This window comes from Archocentrus centrarchus, chromosome 22 (genome assembly GCF_007364275.1).
Source record: "Archocentrus centrarchus isolate MPI-CPG fArcCen1 chromosome 22, fArcCen1, whole genome shotgun sequence".
Taxonomy (NCBI): domain Eukaryota; kingdom Metazoa; phylum Chordata; class Actinopteri; order Cichliformes; family Cichlidae; genus Archocentrus; species Archocentrus centrarchus.
The window spans coordinates 28,272,492-28,294,495 of record NC_044367.1 but is presented as its reverse complement, the minus strand read 5'-3'; the positions used below and the strand labels follow the sequence as shown (position 1 = coordinate 28,294,495).

The following is a 22,004-nucleotide window of genomic DNA, read 5'->3' as shown; positions in this document are numbered from 1 at the left end:
TCGGATCACTAACCTCATGAGACTGTGAATAAATGATTTCACCCTGCAAAGTGGAAATGATTTATAATGAATGACTTCACCTCTGTACGCATTCACTTTACAGCAGATCCTGTCACTTGCAAGGGGAATAGCAAAGAGTATATAAAAGGGTGGTTGGCGGATGTTGGAAAATCTTAAAAAAAAGAGGCTTTGATTTGCTGGAAGGAGGATTCCCGCTATGACAGCAGGTGAGATCGAGATCAAACTCACAGCCAGTGAAAACCAACGGGCGGCTCGTGTGCAGCGACTCCGTCAGCATGCAGAGGAACACAGACTTCTCATTATTCAGCCAAGAAGAGCTGCTACACAACAAGGGAACCACACTGGCCTCACATACTTCAGCAGTGATATTCTCAAAGACACTCACAGAGGAAGTGTACTGTACATCCTTTGTAGCTGTGAGTCACTCATTCCCCTAAACTGCAGGACACGGCGCTCACATGTCCTTCCACATCCAGAGAGATCTATCCAGAAAAGCCAACAATGATCCAGTGACAAACCACCTGGGATGTTTGAGTGGTTGAACAGAGAAGCTACACGGGCTGAGTCATGAGGCCCCTTTAACCTCGTAGCATTCAAAAAATTCTGTGCAAATAAAAAGGACAAAAAAAAAGGTGAACAGCAGGAAACTTCCCCTTCAGAGGAATTAGCTGACCTTAACACTTATTTGCTTTTTTGCACCAAGACAAAGGACCAGATTGATACAGCTGTCACATCTGTCAAGAAAACACAAAGCTGGGGCCAGGAGACAGATAGGCTCACGGTCTCTATCAACTTAGTTCAGCATAAAGCATGGAAGCAGAGGCAGAGAACCTGACTGAACAGAGATGAGAATCGGCCTTAAAGACTTCCTTAAACTTGATAATAAAAGTCCATCTATCTAAGGCTGCAACGATGTCTAGATTAATCGATGGAATAATCAATTGCTAAAATAATCGATAGGTGCAGCCGTACATCTATCCATCCACCCATTTTCTGCTGCTTGTTTCGGTCACAGAGCATCAGTCTAAGCAAAGATGGCTCCTCTAACTCCCCATCCATCCTTATCCCAGTGGAAGGCTGTGTGTGAACATGTGATCCAAGAGCTACATCGTCAGGGGCAATCAGCCCCAGGTCAGGTCTCCCAAGGTTAACCCTATGAAGAACAGAACAAGTGGCACAGTTACCCTGCACAGGGGAGGGTTACCAGGGCCCCACCCTGGAGCCAGGCCTGGGAGGAGAGGCTTGTTTGAGAGCACCTGGGGCCTGGCCAGGCTCAGGCCTAAAAAGCCACACAGGTCCATCCTCCTGTGGGCCCACCACCCTGCACTGAGGTCCCATTCTTTGTGAAGCAGCAGTCAAAGGCAGAGGCCATGGCAGTCTGATCCCAGGTTGCTGGTTGCTAAATGTGCCAATCAGAAGTTCTGCTTCTTTTCAGTGAGGCGTTTTTCTTGGAGATGCTGTCTGGATTAAAGTGCACGGACAGCAACAGCAGGATCAGATCAGTGAGAGCCCATAAACTGACCCTTTACTCCAGCACCTTGAGGAAGATTAGCACTGAGCAGCAGACAGGTTTGGAGCTCCAGTGACACCTTAATGTCAAATACCTGCAACAGCCTCACACACATCTGCAGTGTTTACAGCAGCCCTTCACATCACTTTCAGTGTCACTGCATCAGGTTTGAGAGGAACATTTATGAATCTGCTGGCATGACTGAACTCACTTTAGCTAAGCTGATAGAACCTTAAAGCAGCAGCAGGAACGATGCAGCAGTGACTTCTGCTCTGACTCCATCGAGGGAGGGAGGTGTATTAACTCTGCACAGCTGTCTCCTGTTGCAGCGAGCTGGAAAGTAAACTGCACTGTGTAATCTGCATGACTTATCATCAAACTACAGAAGAACCAGCTAACGCTGACCTTGACTTTATCTAAATGTTGTGTCTTTTGCACACGTCTGTTTGCCAAGGATGCACTGGTAAGATAAGCCTGATCTGTTCAGCAGTACAAATATGCCATGGGAAAATATCCTGTGCTGCAGCGCTTGAAGACACACAAATTGGAAAAATGGCTCCCTGCTCCTTTGTCCTCCTATCTCCTCCTCTGAACGAGTCTGTACTGTGCTTTCTGGGTGGATGAGGCCACGTGGTCTCTGCGCCTGCAACCATCAGGTGTGAAAAACCATCCCAGCAGTTTGTTCTGAGATCCAGCCAGGCAAGCCCTGCATCACACTGCTGTTGTGTAAGAGTCGAGCAGAGATCGTGTCCCGGCACTAGCAGAGCACAGAGAAGTGGAGCTGGAAGTTTCTGGGCAGTGAGGGAAACCCAAGTCTCTAAACTTTGGTGTGAGGTCCAGAAAGAGCGCCATAGCAGACGGGCTCTCCTACAGCGGCCCGGCTGATACACAACTTTAAGGATGTGATGCATATTTTACACCATTTAGCCACAATTTCACAGAGGTGTAGTCTGCAAAAAGGGATTAAACTGATAAAATGTTCTTACAACTTCTGTTTTGTTGACACACAATACAATGAAGTCCTTCACTTCCCTTTTCCTTCTAACAGATGGAGCCTGTCAGCCAAATAAGCCTCGATGATGATATCACCTCAGGAAACAGGTTATTTAGATACATTTACCTCTTTGAAGAAAAGGATTTTAAAGGAAGCTTTAATTGAGCGTGTTCCCCGAGTGGATGTCGGGATTGCTGGTTACCTAAAGCAATCAGGACCCCGTCTCTGTTTACGCTGGCCGGACGCCAGCGATCGAGCCAGCGTGACAAAGGCTGGAGACTAAGAAGTGGAGAAAAGAGCTTATCTTTCTCAGAGATCAAACTGTTAAAGCAGGGAAGGGGCCGGACAGGCAGAGGGGTGCTAATGAGCCTGAAAATGTTCCTCAACATAACATGAATGCAACGGCCGCCAAAGACCCTCCAAAACACTTCACATTTGTCACAAAGCCCAGGAAGCTGCGCAGATAAGGGCATGCTATTCTACACAGTTCACTGGAGCGAGCTTCTGAGCAGGCAAATGAAGGGAAACAACATCAATATCCTGCAAGACTGCAGTCGCACAGTTGTGATGATTGATATGTGACTGCTGAAGGTAAGGCTGTGATGAATGGACTACTGGATACAGTTGCATCCATGTGTGGACAATGATGGATTTTTGTGCATCTTAACATTATTTCCCATCTGCTCCTCATAACTTTGTAGCACCGAAATTCATCATTTGTCACCTTTTGAGAGAATCACATCGTAGTCGGGTGTTTATTAAGACCACGGCGATGAAGTTAACTCTAACAATCAGACCAATCGCTCAGAGATCAGAGACGGTTCACAGACCAAAGGGATGAGTCCTACTTTGGCTTCAGGTGCTTTGGTAATAAAATAAACAGAGGGAGGGCTTTCTGGTTTTCATCTAAAACTACAAGTTACTTTGCCTCCACCTGCTGATGAGCAGCTGGGATATGCTGCAGGAAATGTGGACCCGAAATTTGCACCATCCATCATGGAGGACAATACAAGACACACGGCGTCAGCTGACCATCCCAGCGCCCAGCACTTAGCCCGCCGGGGGCACCAGCTGTGTTTGCCTTTCCAATAGGGCACAGATAGTAAGTGGGACCTTATGGCTACTGAGGTAGGGCAGATCAATCACAATTTCTATTGTTGCAGGCAGGTTCAGAGCCGGTGTGTGTGTGTGTGTGTGGGGGGGGGGGGGGGGGGGGGGGGCGTGTCTTTTCAAATATATAAACACAGACTTCACTGTTTCCAGCCTGAAACAAACAGGGTTTTTACATAGAGACGCTCTGAAGGAGCAAACACCATCACGCAGCCTCCAACCGAGCTCTCTGCAGCTCCGCTCCCCCGTCCCCTCTCATTGTTCACACATTTGGGTAATACAAACTATTTCCTTTTCATTCACGGCCTTTAAATCACTTGGTCTGCTTTAAAATGCTGAAACAGCACCATTACCAGGCTGAAATATTGCATGGCGTCTAATAAGCTTACAGGAATTACATGCACTGCTACTCAACTGCTGCCATGGGAGCTTTTTCCCTCGTGTTCACCAATTGCCACATGATATATACGCCCATCAATAAAAGAGTGGTAACATCTTCCATTAACCCCAAAGAAATAACTGCAAGTCTGTGAAGTCGTCTGGCTTTGCTGGAGAGCTACACCGATCTCTTCTTCACCTGCACCCCAGTCGCCTGCTCGGTAACCCTTCATCTCATCCCTGGTTTAGAGCAGCGTTAATGTGTCTGTCTGCATTTCAGCTACATTTTCTTTGAAGACCTTACAGGCCATTCTTTAGCAGGTGGCAGGAAATTCAGTTTACACCAATGCATTAATCTCCTCAAAGGCCCAGGAGATGTCACCGTTTAGAGAAGCGTGAATGGGTGCATCGGTTCAGCTGGATGAGACTGTGCTGCTCTGCTGAGCTGGGCTCAGGGTTCGGCATGTGCAGCAGAGCAGCGAATCTTGTGTTAGAGCAGATACACAAAGTGCAGCTGAATGAACAAATCCCACAAAGTGGATGCGTGTGTGACCACCAGCCCAGTAGCCACAGCAAAACAAGTTAAATTCAGAATCATGAATTATGCAGTGCACAAAGCACTCGCCGTCTTCTTTTGTCGGTGTTTCAGGAACAGGGTTTGGTTATGATTTTTGTCCAAATGTCCTCTAAAACACAGGAAGGGTAACCTTTGTGCTGCGTCCGTCCCGACCCGCACCCACGTGCACCCAGAAGGGGTCAAAGCCAGCCGTGTGTCTTTCGGTCGGCATCTCAGTGAGTGTGGGAGGAAATGCCAAGATGCTGTCAACAGCAGCTTTTAGATCACCTGCTTTTTATAGCAACCGCACCAGACACTGCTGGCAGTGGGCTACCAGCAAACACTTTGAAAGCCAAATATAAATCCAACCACAGCAGTAAGAAATAGCAACACACAGGCCACCATTATGCCTGCCTGACTGTACGGCCTACACTGAGCAGCAGCCTCGAAACGACATTTCATTGCAGCTGCTGAGAAATGGACCAAGAAAGAAGGTTTAGCTCATTTAAATGTGATCCCTTTCAAAGCCTTTTGTCTCCATCGTGGCTGCGGCTCCCCCCTGCAGGGCCTCTCTACCTAGAGACAGTAAAAGGCCTTCATCCCCGTGTGACAATAAGCACAGATGTTACCCACGCCTTATAACTTACATGCACCTTATATGGAGAAAACTGTGCAGAGGAGCAGACATGAAACATCGCTGTTTCTCGGCCAGTGTGCTAGCCCCGGAGAATTAACGATGACAGGCGCAGCCGGGGAAAAACTGTTTTTTTCCCTGATGAAGATCGTTTTTCACACGGAGCACCAAAAAACCCAAAAACAAAGACGAGAGCAGTCCACACTTAGACAGCTGTTCTTTCACGTTACTCAACAAAGTGCATCAAGTCCCTTTTTTGAAGCCGGTGATGCCCTGACTGCAGTTTCTGTGCTGATTACGTCACTCGTGTTGTTTCTGAGCCACCCGCACAGAGGGCAGCGATGCCTCTCATCACTTGTAAACAACTTTGACAGCTGGCAGTCCTGCCAGATGAAACTCACAACTCTGTCACAAAGACACACAACCATCACGTTTTCCACTAGAAGGAAATTACCCGGCCGCACTTGATCAGCATCGCTCTGGTTCTGGGGGAAAGCAGAGCAGTAAAAACACGGCCTTCCTTGTGGTCAACGACTTCTTTACCGCAAAAATGTCAACGCTGCGGCCAAAATATGCACACGGTGCTTCAGACCCGCCGCTACTGATCTTAACGGGGAAAAACAGGGAACACACACGAGAACAGCAGCAATTATGTAAGCAAATAACTATTTCTGGATAGTCCATTAAACAGGCAGGGGGGGCTGATGAAATACAAACCAAGCGCACAGCATGTTCCCCCTGCAGAAAGATAAACAGAAGGCAGTCACTGAGGGCTTTTCCTGTGCACGTTGGGCTCAGCTTAATTCCTGGATACAAATGACCAGAGTAAATGAGTTACATTTACAGTGCAAGCACTCCCATCTATCTCTCACTAATCATTTATCACACTTAATTGTGTCACACCTTCTCAACATTAGAGGCCTCCACCCAGACACTGGACAGACTCCAGCTGAAGCCATCAGGCAGATAAATGAGCAACCCAGCCAGGCTCTTCAGGTCAAACATTAGCCTTTGTTTTCATTCTCAGCGCTGCCATTTAAAGGTAGCAGGACAGTAAGGCTGACACCTTCCCGTGGGTGTTTCCATGACAGAGGGCCCACCATCCCCAAAGGCATGCCTGGCCCTTCCTCCTAATCCACAGCTCTGTTTGCTCTGGGCTGACCCTTCGCTCCAGGGGTCCCTGGGCCCTTTTGTATGTGCCCAGAGAGCCCCTCCACCCCAGCACCAGGCCAAACACCCATCCAAGTGGAAGGTACATCACACCAAAATCCAACCGAAGAAGATGCTCTGCAACCACCAAAGCTCCATGTCTCTGACACTGCTGTGGGCTCCAGCTTACACAGATCTGCTTCACTGTGTGAGTGGAGGAGCCACACCAATACCCTGAGTTTGAATTCATGTCCGAGGCTCAGCGCAGGGACAGTATGACAGTATACACCCCCCTGCACAGTCACAGTTTACAACACTGCTGTAAATAAAGGAATAAAGTGAAACAACATTCACACTGACAGTAAAAGAGGCGGGGGGGGGGGGGGGGGGTGCCTGAATAATTACACAGTCTGAGAATAAAACACGTTTCTCTATGAAAGCGTTCAAATCCTGCTCCAGGATTACATCCCTGACGCGCACAACAACGAGTCCCCGACACGAATAATGTCAGCAAACAAAATGAAACTCAGAAAATAAAATCATTCAGAACTTTTTCAGCGGATAAAAACGGTCCTGAAGTCGCGTTTGAAACGCGTCCAAATAAAAACACCGTGACCGGGAAATAAGTTCGCCTCCAACTTACCGGCTAAAGCCGAAACCCGCTCCCCGCAGCACTCGGTCCTCTCTGAATATCACAGCACCGCATTTAAAACTCTTTTTCTCCGACACACTTTCACCATTCCTCCGTTTCCACACCAAACGATCCCGGGTGGGAGCGCCAAGAGACTGCGGGCTCCTCCCAGACAATGTGGGGTTAAACTCCTCCTTCCCCCGGGCACTGAGAGGGGGGATGGCCGAGTGCCTCGCACACACCACAGCGGAGAGCCGGGGGATCAGCCAGCGTGTATCAATGTGGGATAAATCAAAGCAAACCGGGGAGTTTCAAAGAGCGGTTCGTGGACCCTTTAGGGGACAGGCTTTATTCAGAAGGACAGACTGCTGATTGTGAACTAAACTTTATTGATAATTCAGCCTGTGAGATGTGTTATCTTTCTGTGGTCAGACTGAAAAAAGCGGCAGATACTGAACTTTATTAATCAGGTTTTTGGTTCTTGGTTTTTGGAACAGATGCAGTCCCAAGGACAAGCTGGACTGGAAGTCCTCTACATGGACTTCATCACAGCCTCCCTGGCAGACCTTAATGCAGCATGTGGACTCTAAATATAGTTTTAGTCATTTTCTATATGGCTCCTTTTTTAACAGGTTACAATACATCGGATTGCTGAGAGGACCCTCTGAGCCCAGGAGCAGAAGGGGTGGAGCCTAAAGTTTGATTTGAAGTGACGGTAAAACTAAATAAAAAAAGATGCAAAACAGCCACAGACTCAACATAAAGAAAGTCAAAATGTCTGTAAGTGTGGAAAAATGACTATAAAGTCATGTCCACACAGGCCTGCAGCCCTCTGCTTTATTTGAACCCGACAGAAGCTCCTGTCACACTGGATATTAACCAGCCCACCCCTGATGCAAAGTCACCATAATGTCTGACTGCACCTGTGTGACCACAGAGCAGGTCATTCTCAATTCAGTTCAACTTTATTTATATAGCGCCAAATCACAACAAACAGTCGCCTCAAGGTGCTTTGTATTGTGGGTAAAAACCCTACAATAATACAGCGTAGTGTCCTATGCAGGTGCTTCACCCCATCCATCCATCCATCCGTCCATCCATCCATCCATCCATCCATCCAGAGCATGTGCATGGGAGCATCTCCTCCTATGTGCTCCATGTGTTCTGAGGTCATGCATGAAAACAGGTGAACAGACTACAACATGGGAATGCTGCTCACACCTGTTATTGTTCAGGTTTCCATCCACATAAGGAAGCTGTGACATTTTCATGGTCAAATTAGAGCACAGCTTTGAATATGAACCAAACTTTGATGAATTTCAATCAATAAACTCCATGAAGTTCAAGCTAAGAGGAAACACAGCAGCAGGCGTGTCTCCAGACTCCAGATGAAGTCTGCATTTTAAAATATAGCTTTGAATTATACAGGACATATATATATATATATATATATATATATATATATATATATATATATATATAAACACCTTTGCAAATGAACATATTTTACATTTATTACACCTGCACATGACATTTGTAGGCATCTTGTTCCTTCATGCAGCATTTAAGTACACACAGAAAGATGAGGAGGCTTCAGGTGACGTCTGAAAATTATACTGCAGTTAAACATATGCTGTTATGGCTTCATTGGAAATAAATATGTAGACTGTATTGTTCATTTACCTGAAGTAAGTTTGCATATTTTAATGTAAAGTATGGGTGAGTTATTATATGAGAAGAGGAACAGGCGGTTTTGGTCCTGCTGGTTTTGAGGGCTGTCCTGAGGTGAATCGGTGCAGCAGAGGATGGTGGGCTGCTGTTTGTGAGCACAGGCAGAACCAGCAAGTGCACAAACCATCAGTCACTCTTCAGTCACTGTGCATGCATTCGATTCAGGATTAATTCAAGTAGCCTAATTTAAACCCTTTTCTCGGCAGCAGCCCAGAAATGTTTCCTGCTTTGAGGTTCTCAGCTGGCTGCCTGGAAAAGGTGAACGAGGCATATTTTGCATAACAGCAGCAACCCTGACTGTCACATGGACTACTGAACTGATCAGCAGCACAATAGGAAGCAGGTTTGTTCTCCTCAGAGACTCAGACAGCATGCCGGAGATGCCACGCTCACCGTTCTACTTAAACTAAATGAAAGCCCTTTGTTTCATTTGCTTTTCTACCCTTCCTTGTTTAAATGCCTGAAGTTCCTGATGACATAACCAAGCCTTACAGCCTTTAAACTCTCTTGTAACATCCATAAAGCTTGAGTTTCATTTCGCAGCTCTTTGCCCAGGCGTGCCAGCCTAGCCAGCCCTGTCCAATCTCCATATCAGGCACTTTACAGCTGCTCCAGCCGGGGCCACAGTGATGATGTCTATCTCCCTTGTGCCTGTTGTGGAAGCAGATACAGTATTTCTGCTCCTTTCATCACAGTCTGATCAGGATCTGTCAACACAACAAGCAGCCTTTCATCCCCCTTCGTTGGATATGCACAGCCTGGGGGATTTTAGCTCCAGTTAACCAAGCATGTTGTTTTGAAATCATCATATCTTAATATGCATCTTCAGGATTGTCAAAGGATTGCAGAGACAAATTGCGTTGTTAGGGAATGTGAATCATTACAAATGGAGATGTGAGGAAGCCGGGAACGAGTGGCATTTAAAATGATTCACATATTTTTATTGGTGATAAAAAAGCACTGCAATAATCTGGGCAGAAGTCATCATTTTTTCCCACTGGCATGCTGCCGCTCCCCACCCAGTACGTGACGTTCTTCAGTGCAGAATCCGGGATGTAATCTGGCCTCTTGGAAGCTCTCGGTGTCGGTTTCAGGAGCTCTGGTCACTCTGCATCTCATTAAACATAATTGGCTCTGACGGTCATCCTGCCGCCCATCATCCCCTCTATGTTTGTCTGTCGCTCTGGCACAGCAGTCCTGACTCCACTGCTCCCGTGGACTCAAAGAGGAGCGAGGACGGGGCCGATGAAATGAAATATTGGTATTGTGAGTTTATTGCTTTAAAACACAACAGGGAGCAGAAAACATTGAGCTCAGCCAGAAATGTCTTATTTTTATGCTGACGCAATAAAATAGATTGTCAGGTAGGTTTGGGCTTTCACGACACACACACACACAGAGACACACATCAACACCTCAGCCCCGTCTTCCTCTTCCCGACACCCCCAGTCCAGCTCTCCTGTCACCACTTTGTTCTGCCATCATGGCTGCTCCAACAGCATCGTCACAGGTGATGCATTTCAATGTGAGTGAGTGTTACTGTGCAGGAGAGATGGGGAAGGGGGTGCAGAGTTGCTGCTAAGTGATGTTCACACCCCTCTCATAGCTGCCCTGTGTAGGCCCTGATCTGGCCATTATTACCACTCTATGAGGTGCTGAGCTGCGAGGGCCGGCCTGCTCAGTGTGCACATGTCATTACCCAACTGATCTGAGGAGAAGCACCAATGAGTTTTTTTGTAGCTGGAAGAAAATTTTCTCATACAACTGTTTGAAGGGCCGGCAGGGTTGGGTCGGTAGAAGGTGCTGTGAAAGTGGATTTTGTGAGTGCAGCATTCATAAACACAAAGGACATGTCATAAGGTGCATGTGAGACAAAGAGAGGGCTATAATCAGAGCCACTGTTCCCACACCCTGAAACAGCTCTTTACTTGTTTCTAAATCTGGCAGCGAAATGAAAGAGGCCACGACAGCAGCTCAAAGACACACAGAGAAAATCTGCACGCGGAAAAATGCAGGTTTACAGATAAGGTATAAAAAGCTGGGCTATTTCGGAAAGGCTTTTAATTGAATACGACAGGTCTGATCTAAGTGATAGCTCGCACACTCCTGAGGGCCCAACTAATGAGAAATCAATGAGTACGACGAGTAAAGTGTGTGTCACAGCAGCCAACCTTTCACACCAATGTTATTGGGGTCTTTAAAGGACAGACAGCACTTAAAGCCCCTCATTTACATGCAGTTACATTAGTATTACATTAAAGCCCTCAGTATTTTTATTGTAATTCTATGTTTCCAAGTCAGCCATCTTAAAAAATGCTTTTTGAACTGTAGACCTACAAGAAATGCTTAAAAACATCCCTCACAGTTTGTTTTTTGCAAAGATATTTGTCGGCGTTGCAGATGATGGCTGACAGGGGCGGGTAGATGCTTGTTCCGGTGTTTTGCACCTGTTATCAGAGGATATATAAACCTGCATGGACTCAGTGGTGTGGGAAACAGCATATTTGATGGATCTGTCCCCCACACACCGCACCACGTGTCTGTCTGACTGCCCGTCTGCAGCGGGCATAGTCCACCGCCGAGCAGGGAGGGAGAGCGACGGGGAGCCGTGAGGAGAGCGCGATGTGTTTGTTGATTATTTGAGTCATAGGTGAAGAAACTCTCACGAGGGCTCTGCGGAGCATCGAGCTAAATTAGTCTTTTGTTCGCCTGCATGTGAGAAAAGACTGAGACGACCGTGTGATGAATAGGATGGATGGTAGGATAAGGACTGAGCTAAATGTCTGCACAGGGGTGAAATAAGAGAACTGCACCTGAAGCCAGCATAACAACAAAAAGTAATAAAGCATTTCTTGTTAACCCACTGAAAGATGGATATAATCCATAGCAGTCTGCAGAGTATGATCATGTACAACTTCCCTAAAACTGCCGCAGGGAAAGTGCAGTTTTTGTTCTACGGTTGATTGCCTGCTTCCATCTATACTTGCAGTCATTACCTTCTGCAAAATGAATCACTTCAAGGTAAGTGCAATGAAGCTGTTAGAGGATATCCACAACTCCCCAACCATCGAAGCAGGGGTTATTAAGGCAGCATTATGTTATTCATCAGTCATCGTGGAAATGCACATGAGAAGCAGAAAGAAAAGGAAAAGGGCCCGAGGATCAAACACAGTGTGCAATACAACACAAATACAACACAATGCAAAGCTGCAGGTTGTACACATGCAGGTTCCCACGCTGGGGGGGGTCAAACTCCCTGAAAGCCTGCAAGATGAATTCATAGGATAATAAATCCGAAATGCATTTCAGCTAATTATTGAATATAATGTAATGTTTCAGTGCAAAGGTAACCCATAAACCATAAAAGGGCTGCTTTACTCTATAAACTCAGCTTATTGTAGCATGAAGACGACAAACCTCGTGACACTACATGACTGCTCATCATAAATACCTGAATGTCACCAGAGAAGCAGCAACAAAATAAAGAACATTAACAGAGGAATCAGTCGGTGCTTATAGATCATGGTGTCAGGCATCTGTTGCAGCTATGTCACAGTAAAGGTGGGTCATTGTCCGTTTTCATGTACCGGTCATTTCTAAATCAAAACACGTACGAACCCCTCATCCAGTTACATATTTGTCACCCTCACATACTGTATGTACAGACAAGCTTTGCAGATACATACGAGCATCTGTTGTGTGAAATCTGCTCCATAGTTTGATCAAATCTCTTAAAGCTGCAGCAAAATACAACATGTCCTTTATCCCTTTAAGCCTCTGTGTTTTATCTCAGCTGAATTTCTACTGGTTTGTTTTTACCGATTCCTCTCAGGGAACGACGCCCACCTACACGAGCTCGGACACATTCAGCTCTCTCTTACGTTCACAGTGAGCGGGAGAAAACTGGCAGGCCTAAAAACGCACGTTTGTCTTCCAGGCTGTGGGAGTTCGGGACGTGGCGGCACCGTCCAAGCTCACGAGGGGGATGACTGATGGAGGACTGATGGTGGACAGCTCAACGTGCGGTTAGGGTGACTTCAGGCCTGAGTCTAAAAATGCACCAAAGTACACGACTGTCCTTTTCTTTGACTGAATGTGGGGCAGATTTGACTCTGACAAAGTTAAGAGCATGTTAGTGGCTGTGTATACATCCCACATGAGAGAGAAAAGCATATCAATGATTGAGGGACTTTGGAGAGATTACTTTATGAAAGACAGATCAAGACTGGACAAGCCTCATCTTTTATAGACTCAGTGAAAGAGAATAAGGAAAGAGTCTGTGGCTCTGGGCTGGCGTGACAGTTTAAGCTGCTTTAAAGCTCTTCCCTCCTGGTCAAGAGCGGGGGTGTGGGGGTGTGTGTGATTGAGTTATCACGAGGTTAAACTGAATCAAATGATAGCAACATATTACACGCCAACAAACATACCTGAAAATCAAAAGCTTCATTCAGTAAAAACAGTAAAGGCTGATTCCAATGAGCTAAATGCAATCAGTCACTCAGTGTAATGTGATTTGTATCGGTGAGGCTAAATTCAGCTCGTTCAAACTCAATAAGAGCAGCACGACACGCTGAAAACAAGCAAGACGCAAACACTGAAGTCTCTGAACGGAGACTCTTTCACTAATAAATGAAGTAATGAGAGCGTTTTAAGGAGGTCTGCTGTAATATCTGAAGTGTGAGAAACTGATTCTGGTTGCTTCATCAGGACTGGGACTGTCCCTCCGCCGTGCCCACACCCATAACCTCCCTGCTGACAAATGCTTTCACACCCGTGTGAAGGGAGCAGAACTGAGCGCCTTCTTAAAAACCTGCTCATTTCACTGCTTAACTGGAAACACACATACTGCTCTGGGTCTTTACCACAGCATTATCACCTACTGGTATGATGCACTGTAGCAGAGAGTGCCAGATCCAAGGGGGGGAGGGGTGTCTGTCTGGCAGGTCGGTTATTAAACAAAGCAGGACCTGGAAAGCTGATACCTCTCTCTAAACCACCTGGACAGGTTTGTTTGCAGGCCTCGTGGTGGAGGCGGACATTCAGAACAGCCTTTGTGATCGGAAGCTAACATTACCAAGTTTCTGTCTCCGTTCCTGGAAGAAATCACTATATGAAAACACAACATCTGTGTGACTGTAAATTAATTATAGAGTCTCTTACAGCACAGACTTTGATGCTCTTTTCAGGTGAGGATGTTTATTTATGGTGAGCATCCAGGCAGAGCGCTGTTTATGAATAGAAACCCACTCAGCATGTTTCTATTTTGTAGCCAAAGGTCTCCCCGAGTGCTGCGGTGTGCAGATCCGGCCGTGTCCAGCTTGTGATGCATTGTGGATCTGAATGTCAGGTCGGTTATGTCAGCCATTTGGGAGGTGGAGGAGGAGAAATTCTCAAAGGTGAGTGCTAATTATGTAATGACAGCTAATGTTCATCCATGGGCTGTTAGGGTCACTGCCATCAGCCTCACACCTCACAGGACTGTAGTGATCTTATGACATAAATCTATTTTAAATGATTTTCCAATGTCAGGAGAAGCACTCGCACACATTAAATGACCCACACCTGACAGGTAGAGTAGCAGTGAAGGAGGAGTGCCGTGTGCACTTCGTTTAGCAGCTGTGAACAAACTGAGCTGCCAGTCGTTGGTGTATCTGATTGATTTGGCTAAATAAACCTGATAAAACAAACTAACAGGCAGTTTTACCCTCCAGGTGTGCCTTCCAATAAAGATGTGATCTCACATCTCTGCCTGCAGGTGAAGCCAAATGTTTGCCCTAACTGAGCGCGCCCAGAACTGAACACTGCAATCAAGTGCTTCTCGCCAGCCCTCCAGCATTTGTGGTCTCCATAGCAGCTCTGTGTGTGTGTGTGTGTGTTCACCTATTAGCTGATTTACCCAATAATAGCTAATGTATGTGTGTATGTGTGCATTGGTTTCATTTGGGCTGTGAAATCAGATTAGTTCTCCTGTGTGCTGTAATGTGTGTGCACGCTCACATGTTTGTGTGTGAAGGGTACAAGAAAATCCTCCATCATCCAGCACCAGTGGGTAAAGAAACACTTCTAGTTCATGTCTTCTTGTGCTGCTGTTAAAAATACTGAAGCGCGTCTAAGCGGATAATGAAGCGGATATCTGCAGGAGGGAAACGCTCCAGGTCTCAGGGAATACGCAGGACATCCCAGACAGGTTTAGTGCTGTTTGGGGCCGGTGAGGTCAGGGAAGCCATTTGATTTAATCCTTGTTTACAGCCGTTCTTAATTATTCAAATCATTTTTAGCTGTGTTTATAAAGGCATTAGCATCTTAGAAAGATGGCCCACATGCAGCACTAAGGCCGGGATTAGACTTAAATGTGGACATGCGCATGCACAGGCTCCTTCTGTAACACCGCATCTTCACACTGAGGCCCTGAAGGATGCAGGCTGCAGCTATATCAACTATTTTACTGCAGTGAGTTCAAGAATAATTAAATATAATTAGGTTTCCAGACTGGAACCAGTGAGAAACATGTGGGAGAGAAAAGCAAGAGCAGCAGTCACTGTAAATCCATCAAAAACGACTTTTCTTGTTAGAGTTCGCCTCGTTTCTGTTCCAAACTGATCAAAATAATTAAGTAATACCGATATTTCAACATCTATGGATTTATCTCTGTCAGTGAAGAAGAGGATCTGTGGCAGTGCAGCAATCTACCAATTAACATGTTACCTGCTGCTCAGGTGTGACAGGATCATTTTTGGGAGGCAGGTTTAGCAGATTTGTGACTCTGATCCTGTTTTCATGCATACTTTCTATAAACTGTGGTTACATCAGCTATACTGTATCAGCCAGGCACACACACACACACACACACACACACACACACACACAGGAAGCCTTTCCATGGTAGCCCTGTTCCCCCCCACTCTGTGTGCGGTTGTGGTTGCTTCCAGAAAGGATGCAGCCCCTTCCTCCCTCGCAGCCTCCACCATGTTAGCCCACCTGAGCCGGCCCTAACCTGACAGCCAGGCCTCATCAACACTCATTCTTCCAAACACAGAAACTCCTCGCGACAAGTGCCAGTTTCATGCTTCTCGTTTTCTCCCTGGTGTCCCACACGACAACATCGAGTGTGTGTGGGTGTGTGTGTGTGTGTGTGGGGGTGGGAGTAATAAGGTGGGTGGCAGCCAAACTGGGTTGGCAGAAGAACACACTGCCTGTTTACTCATTAGAAACAAATCCCTCTGTTACCCTGTCAAACAGTCCAATCATCCGGCCCTCCTCTGCTGACTCCCAGTTAAGTTTCATGTCAGCGTCCACATTAAGTTTTGCCTCAGTGACTCTTTGCAGTCCTGCTCAGTTTAAACTGGTTTAAAGTGAAACTCTGGTGTTATCTTTCTGACTCGAGCGGCACGTAAAAGCCTCAGCTGAAGTTGTGCTGGACTGCGTTATGTTGCACAGACGTTCCTCCTGTTGTGACTATTGTTTGATTTCTTTTACGTATGCGGTGCTGGAGCATCGAAGGAAAAGGAATACGCTTCAGATTAAAGACTCAGACAGTTTAACATTGAGAAGATTTTATTGTTTTTGACTCTAAAGCCTGAAAACTCCCACAGATCTAAAAATATGATACAGATATGCACGTGTATCCATGTACTCAGGCTATACAGTAGTAAGGAAATACAGAGAAATTAGTCATAAAGTAAATCGAATGAAACATTTTTACTTTATATTGACTACACAACCTTTTTAATGCTTTAATACTAATTTAAAGCTGTAAGTTTGATGTGGTCAGATTACTTTAAAGTGCTGAGACAGATATCAAACTAAAACACATACAGTATATTTCCATGATCAGCTCAGATCTCCAGTAGAAGCAAGTGATTTATGTACCTCCAAGTTTTACCTCTCAGCCTGCAGGTCTCTGATTGGTGGAGGTTATGCCTATAGCCAGAAAGGTGGCTTCTATATAGGTGAGTTTTTATTAACACTGAATATTCACGAACTGACCTTCAACAGTGATGAGGCAGAAAAGGACGACATTCAGAAAGCAAATACAACAGTCATAAAATTAAAGGACTGATTTTGAGTATTAATTGTGATGGTAAAATTTTCATAGCATTTATATTTATCAGCAGATCTCCACTCACAGCCACTTTGTTAGATCCACCTGTTCAGCTGCTCGTTTAAGAGGATATCTAATCAGCCAATCACGTGGCAGCAGCTCACTGAATTTAGGCGTGTGGACTCAGTCGAGGTGACCTGCTGACGTTCAGAGCGAGTCTCAGAATGGAGCAGAAAGGTGATTCAAGTGAATGAGGTATGAGTGTTAGCTTCAGATGGGCTGGGATTACTGGGATTTTCCCACACAGCCATCTTCAGGGTTTCCAGAGAAAACATCCAGATCATCTCCAACTGGTTTCTTGAACATGACCAAACGGTCTCCACAGTCTACAGATCTCAGGCCATCAGAGCACCTTTGGGATGTGGTGGAGCGGGAGATTCATATCATGGATGCAGCCAACACATCTGCAGCAGCTGTGTGATGCTGTCATGACAACACGGACCAAAATGTCTGAGGAATGTTTCCAGCACTTTGTTGAATCTGAGCCGTGAGGAGTTAAAGCAGCTCTGAAGGTAAAAGGGGTCGAACCTGTACCTAATGAAGTGGCCAGAGTGTAAATATGTCAGTGTGGAAAATAGGAGCCAGATATTTTTTAGCTGTTTAGACATATATTTGGTTACTTTCTGCATCTCTTTCTAATCTGAAACCAAAGTTTAGATCTACTAAGAACACAGAATCTGTTTGTTTTAAGCAGGTCCGATGATCAGCTAACTGCTGATTTTCCTCTAAAAGGACGAATTCATTTGAGATCCGTTTCCTTACATGATGGACAGTTTTACCAACTGTATTTTAGCTGGTTTTATGATCTGGGCAGCACCTCCCACTGAGAGGCTAGGTTACCAAGAAATCTGACCACACTGTGACATGCTTCACTGGGGAGTTAAAAAAAGAGAGTGAATGGAGCACAAATATGGAGCTGCAGAGTAAAATGAGACACAACAGGCTAAGGGGGGGGGCAGCAGAGCAGGATAATAATGAAGGTGAAGGGGAAAAGCTCAGCCACACGGAGAATCCAGGAGGAGAGGGGAGGATGTGAGGAGTGCAGCATCAGCGCTCCTCTGCTCATCACTCATTTATCATTTGATTTGCAGAGGCTGTAGTTTTTATATCACCTAAGAGGAAAATGAAATTGGCTAAAAATGTAGAGATGCAAATAAACTCAAAGGGTTTTCAGCGACAGGGCCGGTTTTATTTAATAAAGATGACAGTGGGTTGGTTTCTGTCACATGCACTCGCCTCATTATCAATGACTACATGACTCCAAAAATGACCGAAAAAGAGAATTTCTGTTCAGAGAGAAACTGTGAGAGTGCACAGACTGCATTTCCTCTAAAGCTTCTACAGGTCATCGACTTCTCAACCCCACACACACACACACACACACACACACACACACACACAGGCGTGACATCTGCTGTGGAGTGGAACCGCCACACTGCAGTCTCTGTTGGGGCCGGCCATCACAGATGTTCTCAGCGAGGTCCTCAGTCCATCCCTCCACCCATGGGAGAGTTCGGACTGGAGCTCCAGAGAGACACAAAATCTGTTCTTTGTCTCTTTAACAGGCCGATGCAGCGACAGTCACACACATGAACACCTCAAACCTCGCTGCCATCAACACGCCTTCAGAAATATTAAGGCTCTCTCTGCAGGTGGGTGTGCGTTTTCTTTTCTGTGTGTAAATAATTGCGTGCATTTGCTTATCTAAAGCATGTGTGTGACAGCCTGCAGACTCCTGACGCCTGCTGGTCATTAATAAACATAATCATGAATGTTTAATCCTCCTCAGCGGGGTGGCATACGAACCCTCACGGGTGATACTGACGCGCACAAACTCGGCAGATTGGACGAGCGGCAGGACGAAGGTTCGAGGCGCTGAGCACGGGGTTAACCAGCCGTGAACAGGACACAGGATCTACTTTACTGTGTTTACATGTGTGGAGAATTTCCTCTATAGCACGTTTTACACACAAATGTTAAAGGGATGCTCACACCGACTCTGCAGGGCTGTTTATCCATGTAGATAGTTTGTGAGTTATGCTGCTGTGAGGATGTCTGCCTGCTCTTCAGTATAATGGAAAGAAACACTTGCCTATAAGCAGTTTTCTTTCTATGGAACTACACCTGCCAACAGCACCACCGAACCTGACCAGGCATGTTTTTATCAGTGATGAGAGGCTTGTGGTGATGGTGTCCCCTTGTAATATTAGCTGACACCCCCCCCCCCCCGATGGTGAATGAGTTGCACTGAAAGAAAATAGTTCCTCCATGAAACAGCTCACCAAAAGGTTTGTAGATTTCTTTGAGTAACTAGGTCACGATTTCTGTACAGAGACGTAACCGTTAGTTTCTCACATTTTTTTACTTTGAGACGTTACTACTGAAACTGGGTAACACACCTGACCGATCTACACCGACAAACTGCAGCACGAGCCAAAGAAACACATGCACGTCTCCGTCCCGGTGTGTACAACCCATTCATAAAAAAATAAACATATGTTTATATTATCAGATCTAAGTTGGCTTGGATTTTTAAAAATTCCCCTTCATAAAGCAAAATTTCCAATACCCCCCCCCCCCCCCCCCAAAAAAAAAAAAGAAAGAAAGAGCATCAACACAGTGAAGTAGCCACAGTCATGGTAAAAAGAAAGTACACCCACTGTTTTATGTATCAGCTCATAATAAAAGACCATCTGGTCCATAACAGCTCCTAAACCCTCAGACGAGCACCAACACGACGTCACACCGCGTCACCATTCATTTAAGTAAAACGAAGCCAAACTGCAGAAACAGTGTGCGTACAGCACGTGACTGTAGTAATAACCTTTAGCAGTAATAACTGGAAATAATCATTTGCTGTGACTCTGACTGGGCCGTCACAGGACCTCCATTCTTTTCAGTCTGCTGCTGAGTTTGGGATGTATGACCCAGTTTGGGCCGAGCTTTAGCTGCCGGACAGGGATAGGGATCATCCTCCACCGTGCTCACAGCCGGTCTGAGGTGTGGTTCAGATGTAATCTTTGCAAACCTCAGCCGTGCTGTCAGGTTCTTTCTCCTGGAAACTCTTCCAAACCAGCCATACTTGTGTTTTACAGTCTGTCATGACCTTTAACCTTTAACAGGCTAACTGAGGTCTGAGATGGAGCTCTTGGGGTGTTTTGCAGTCTAAGCTTGTGAATAATCTTCCTTGCTGTAGGAGGATGGACTTCAGATTGTTTGGAAATGATTTTATAACCCCTCCCAGACTGACGGGGAGCAGCGTGTTAACACACCTGAACGCTCCGAACCAACAAACTGCCAACACTTGTGCTTTTACACTGATGATGATCAGTTAATCAAGTGCAGTGAAGCAGTGAGGGAGTACTTCCTGTTCTGACTGTACCTGCACAGAAACACAGAAAACGAACACCTGAATAACCCAACGATCCCGAATGTTTTCCACCTGTTTCAGGAAAATCTTATTTGTTGGATTTATTAATAGATACGGTGACCGAAGACTGGAACATGCTTCATTATAGAATTTTAAAATGAGGCTTGAATACTGTTCATTTGTGTTGTATTATAGGGATTCTGCATGAATATAGCTGGATCAGGAAGTATAGGAATACCTTGTACACCTGGAAAAATGTTCAAAAGCATAACAAACTGTTTTATTCTGATAAAGAAAGAACTGAATTTTTAAAGAATATCATACACAAGTTGCATCACCTGAAAATAAGCTGTAGCATAGCTTTGATTAGATTATTATTTGATATTATCTACACAATAAAGTCACAACTTTGTGGTATTTCATGGAGAATGTGGAACAAAGACGGTATTCCTGACCCCAGTGCAGTTTCAGAGGCTTCTGCTTTATGCTGACACTACCTCACACTCCACAACACATTACCAGGTTTGATCGCACAACCTGTTTAATACACACACCCACACCCACACACCCCACTCCTGCCTGATTCTGGTGAGTCAGGAATTTCCTCTCTTTATAATTTGACACCGTCTGCGCCGTCTCTCGTGCACACTCGTGAGTGATGCCTCCAACTCTCAGGAGGGAATCTGCCTCTCACCATCGTAAACAAACAGGCAGACAGCGAGGCCTCGGGGCTAATTACCAGCTAGCTGCTGCTAAGAAACAGCAAAGAGGGGTAAGTTAAAAGGGTGGGGGTTAAAAGGAGCCGGGGTGGCGAACAAACAGTGACTGTTTGTTCATGTGTGGGCAGGCAGACGCACACTCACTGTCCTCCTTAACGGAAACAATGAGGCTTGTTTTGGCGGTTTATGAAGCAGGTGTCACATCTGCAGGAAGAAGCTGAGTCAGCCTTTAATAAGCAGCTTTTATAAGGTCTTCTTTCTCAAATGATGACAGATGCGTGAATGGAGGCGACACCGGCTGCATGAGAGTAAAACAAATAGAAAAGGCCTGCAGTGTATTAAGGCTGCATGAATGTGTGCGCTGAGGTGTAATCACACACCTTCTGCCCCTGCACAGGAGCGCAGAAATGAGCAGAGGCTGCATAATGACAAAACTGATACGGGGTTTGGTTAAAGATCGTGGACAACGTTTTAATGGGAACCCCCCCTCATGTGAGCAGCGCTGAGGGGGGGTTGGGGTGGGGGCTGCACCCAGTACCTGCCTGTCTTTTCTAATACACGTCTCCCAGTTCCCCCCATTCTCAGGCACGATGTGCTGCGCCAACAAACAGCTCGCTCCCCGCTTGCTCAGCATATCTCCCCCCTCATCACCCCCCCACACTCCCCCAGCACACATATTCCTTGTTTGTGTTCGCAGATTTAATAAGCTCCCCATCACCCATCAAAACACTGTGCCTGCTGTGAGTCATGGCTGGACAAAAAAAGAGAGAATCAGGTGTTTGTAATTGTCTCCCTGACAACTCTCATTTTCCCATGCTCCTCCCTCTGCTTCCAACAGCGGTGCCCTTTAACATTCCCAGCCCGGCGACCCCGCGTTACCCCCGCGAGAGATGCAGACAGCTGAAGACGAGAAGCCGAAGCACCGACAGAAGTCCAGCCACGACTGGCAGACAGCTGCATGTAAACGAATCACGCGTGTTCACGAACAGGAAGTTAGGCCCTAACAGCCTCCTGTACTGGGGGGGCTCGCGTCTCCGCCCCAGCATGTTTGTAATGAGGAGCTTCATTTGTATCACACAGTCCCAGCACACACACACACA

General features: G+C 46.1%; 1 protein-coding gene and 1 long non-coding RNA gene across 2 annotated transcripts in view; one reads left to right on the top strand and one right to left on the bottom strand.

The window, feature by feature from the left end:
- The window catches only part of scaf8 (SR-related CTD-associated factor 8), a 71,517-nt gene that overhangs the window by 18,489 nt on the left and 31,024 nt on the right, over positions 1-22,004 (bottom strand). The window lies entirely within an intron of this gene.
- On the top strand, positions 17,301-18,728 carry LOC115772268 (uncharacterized). The gene is made up of 3 exons (XR_004019030.1): positions 17,301-17,327; positions 18,381-18,467; positions 18,605-18,728. It is a non-coding gene; the product is annotated as an uncharacterized LOC115772268 (long non-coding RNA).